Here is a 4,865-nt window from a genome sequence, read left to right as displayed (position 1 = left end):
TGACAAAAAAACAAAAGTACAAAAGTACTTCTCTCTGAAAATCATGAGAGAAATAAGGAAGATTACGAGGAAAAAAACTGCCAATAAAAAAGAGAAACAAGCTGTGAGAAAAAAAAAACTAAATAGGAGTTCAAAAAATAAGTTTTGCAGAACGACCTAATGAAGGTAGTATTACAAATAGGACTAAACACCCACCACAAGCTCACTTTGGTAAGGAGAAACACTCGCCATTGTTTTGGCTTTAATAGCTTCCAACATCCTCTTACTAATTTCTTTAGAATAGATCTGAAGAATCACAATCCCATCATCTTCTTCTTTTTAATCTTCTTCACCACCCGTTTTTGAATCAGATAAAAAAGAAGAATTAGCAATGGTAAAAGTTTCTTCTTCGATTATTTTAGCGGCTGAAGAAGCTTTGTCAGCTGATAATGAGCTGTAACACTTGGAGAGAATAGAGGGTGTTGATAGGGTTTCGATTAATCGGTTTGTTACGGTCTCACGTGTGTGTTGTGAGGGTAGCCATATGCTTAAGGACATGTTCATTTTTTCAAATTTTTGTGTTATGTTTTCTGCTTCTTTTGGTTGGTTTTCTTTTGGTGAAGGAGTTTCTTCAGTTTCTGACATTGTTTTTGTTTGCTGTTGGGGTTGCTCTTCTTCTATAAAGGCGAAACACTTAAATGCTAGTAGTTAAGAACCTAAGAAAATCAGTTGGGTTATTGCAGCTTCTTCAATGTATTATCTTTCTTGAGACGCCTATGTGTTTATAGTTATGCGAATAGAGTGACGATGATTTCGTTATGTGCATACTATCCGAATTATGGATAGAACATGTGAACAATGCTAGGAAATTTGTTCATTATTGATTCCTATATTCCTAATTTCTTATGTTATTTGACTGATTATTATATTCATGTTGAGCTTTTATGTATTGTCATTAATGTCATTTGCTTTTTTTCTCTGCAGAAAATCCTTTGTAAATGTCATTGATGCAAAAACAATGTCACCAGATCCTATTGTTGTCATTGAGCTCCCAAATAGAGTTCCATATGGGTTTCATGCTTTCTTTGTAATGGAGGTTTGTATTAGTGGATTTAATTAGTTTATGCAGTATCCATCTTCCTTCATTTGGCAGTTGAATGGAGCAAAAAAAGAGTAATGATGGAAATAATGGAATTACATCCTTAATGGAGAAATAACAGAGTTCTGTCCAATACGGCGATACTAAATTCCTCAAAAAAGTTAATTTTCCTCGGATAGCAAGGGATTCAAGTTGATCTTATTAAACTGAAGCATGCGCTTTTCTTTTGCGGTCAGATACAAACTCATGGAAATTAATATTTCAAGTAGCATGATGAACATGCCACGTAAGCAGATCGGAGAGATTGGAAAAGAGCTTGTGCATCTTTTGTTGTTGTTGATGACGTCGACGACCTTGACATTTTATTTCTCTCACTGCTTTTTTGTGGTCTGAGTAGCTGAATCAGTGGCTACCAAATTAATAAGGTAACAAATATTTAGTTTCGTCCTCACGTTCAGTTAAAAAAGCCCAATTACAACTTAAGGACATGGGTTGAGGCCCTATTTCTTCTTATCTTTAACCAACGGACAAAAATACCCCTGAAAAAGAAAAAGTAGATGAACATTTCAAATGATAAGTCAATCGAAAGGGAGAACGAGGAATTTCAAACAAAGATATTGGATGGTTAGAAAATTAGACAACGTTGTATTTTTGAAGAAGAACAAGATACAAAAGCTCTACAGTTTCAAAATTGGTTGTGGAAATTACTATGTAAATCCAAATTCTTATGTGTGAAAATGAGTTTGCATAGTTTAAACTAATATTTAAAAATGAGTCTGATCGGGTTTGAATTATTAGTTAGGAAAAACGAGTTTTTTTTTTTTTTTGGTATGCTTGGTTGTGTAAGTGGTTCACCCTCACTAAATTTCCTAATTCCATCGTTGTGCGAGGTCATTGAAGTTGCCAGTAGACAATTGGAAAAGTGGGATTAAAAAAGTTTAACAATGCCTGACAGTTACACCAAGTAAAGACGAACTCTTCCTATGATCCCTCGTCAAAACTAGAGGACATGAAGAGCGAAAAAAGAATTATCTTTCCCATGAATAAGAGCAGAAACAAGCAGAATCTTTATGTCCTATTTCCATCTAACCCATTTAAGTTCTTTCTTGGACAAATTTTACTTACATTCTCCAGGCACATAAAAAGTTTGGTACACTTATTATAAATTAAAATAACACACACTTAATTTTGAACTTTGTTTAGAATCCAATTAATAAATCCGAGTGCGTAACATATAAAATGGAAAGGGTTTGATAAAGTTATACCTGAATAACAACAATGAAAATAGCGAACATGACATAAAGATCAGTGATCTGCAAGGAAAATGATTATTTTTGGTATTAAAATTAGGGTTCTGACATTTCGCGATATATTGTAATGTTGGTAAGAATATAAGGACCTTCAGATTGGTGGGTGTAGCCACGTAAGCAGATCAGAGAGAATGGAAAAGAGTTTGTGCATCTTTTGTTGTTGTTAACGACGTCGACGACCTTGCCATTTTATTTCTCTCACTGCTTTTTCGTGGTTCGAGTTGATAAATCAGTGGCAACAAAATTAATTAGGTAACATGTATTTAGTTTCGTCCTCACGTCACATTAAAAAAGCCCAATTACGGCTTAAGGGAATGGGTTGAGGCCCTATTTGTTCTTATCATTAACCAACAGACGAAAATACCCCTGAAAACGAAAAAGTAAATGAAATTTCAAATGATAAGTCAATAGAAAGGGAGAACGAGGAATTTGAAATAGAGATATTGGATGGCTAGAAAATTAGACAACGTTTTAATTTTTGAAGAAGAACAAGATGCAAAAGCTCTACAGTTTCAAAATTGGATGTGGAAATTACTATGTAAATCCAAATTCCTATGTGTGAAAATAAGTTTGCAAAGTTTAAACTAATATGTAAAAATGAGTCTGATCGGGTTTAAAATATTAGTAAGGAAAAACAAGTTTTTTTTTTTCCTGGTATGCTTGGTTGTGTAAGTGGTTCACCCTCACTAAATTTCCAAATTCAGTCGTTGTGTGAGGTCATTGAAATTGCTGGTAGACAATTGGAAAAGTGGGATTAAAAAAGCTTAACAACACCTGACAATTACACCAAGTAAAGACGAACTCTTCCAATGATCCCTCCTTAAGACTAGAGGACATGAAGAGCGATAAAAAGAATTTTGTTGGCCATGAATAAGAGCAGAAACAAGTAGAATCTTTATGTCCTATTTCCATCTAACCCATTTAAGTTCTTTCTTGGACAAATTTTACTTACATTCTCAAGGCACATAAAAAGTTTGGTACACTTATAATCAATTAAAATAACACACACATAATTTTGAACTTTGTTTAGAATCAATTAATAAATCCGAGTGCGTAACATATAAAATGGAAGGGGTTTGACAAAGTTATACCTGAATGACGGCAGTGAAAATAGTGAACATGACATAAAGATCAATAATCTTCAAGGAAAATGAATATTTTTTGTATTAAAATTAGGGTTCTGATATTTCGGGAGATATTGTAATATTGGTAAGAATATAAGGACCTTCAGATTGGTGGGTGTAGCCACGTAAGCAGATCGGAGAAATTGGAAAAGGGCTTGTGCATCTTTTGTCGTTGTTAACGACGTCGACGACCTTGCCATTTTATTTCTCTCACTACTTTTTCGGGGTTCGAGTAGCTAAATCAGTGGCAACCAAATTAATTAGGTAACATATATTTAGTTTCGTCCTCACGTCCAGTTAAAAAAGCCTAATTACGACTTAAGGGCATTGGTTGAGGCCCTATTTGTTCTTATCTTTAACCAACAGACGAAAATACCCCTGAAAACGAAAAAGTAAATGAACATTTCAAATGATAAGTCAATCGAAAGGGAGAACGAGGAATTTAAAACAGAGATATTGGATGGCTAGAAAATTGGACAACGTTTTAATTTTTGAAGAAGAACAAGATGCAAAAGCTCTACAGTTTCAAAATTGGTTGTGGAAATTACTATGTAAATCTAAATTCCTATGTGTGAAAATAAGTTTGCAAAGTTTAAACTAATATTTAAAAATGAGTCTGATCAGGTTTGAAATATTAGTAAGGAAAAACGAGTTTTATTTTTATTTTTTTTCTGGTATGCTAGGTTGTGTAAGTGGTTCACCCTTACTAAATTTCCTAATTCTATCGTTGTGCGAGGTCATTGAAGTTGCCGGTAGACAATTGGAAAAGTGGGATTAAAAATGCTTAACAATGCCTGACAATTACACCAAGTAAAGACGAACTCTTCCAATGATCCCTCGTCAAGACTAGAGGACATGAAGATCCAAAAAAGAATTATGTTGCCCATGAATAAGAGAAGAAACAAGCAGAATCTTTATGTCCTATTTCCATCTAACCCATTTAAGTTCTTTCTTGGACAAATTTTACTTACATTCTCCAGGCACATAAAAAGTTTGGTACACTTATTATCAATTAAAAGAACACACACATAATTTTGAACTTTATTTAGAATCCAATTAATAAATCCGAGTGCGTAACATATAAAATGGAAAGGGTTTGATAAAGTTATACCTGAATAACAACAGTGAAAATAGCGAACATGAAATAAAGATCAATGATCTGCAAAGAAAATGAATATTTTTGGTATTAAAATTAGGGTTCTTACATTTCGTGAGATATTGTAATGTTGGTAAGAATATAAGGACCTTCAGATTGGTGGGTGTAGCCACGTAAGCAGATCGGAGAAATTGGAAAAGAGCTTGTGCATCTTTTGTTGTTGTTAACGACGTCGACGACCTTGCCATTTTATTTCT

Source organism: Coptis chinensis, chromosome 8 (assembly GCF_015680905.1).
Source record: "Coptis chinensis isolate HL-2020 chromosome 8, ASM1568090v1, whole genome shotgun sequence".
In the NCBI taxonomy this organism is placed as follows: domain Eukaryota; kingdom Viridiplantae; phylum Streptophyta; class Magnoliopsida; order Ranunculales; family Ranunculaceae; genus Coptis; species Coptis chinensis.
This window is presented reverse-complemented; position numbering follows the sequence as displayed.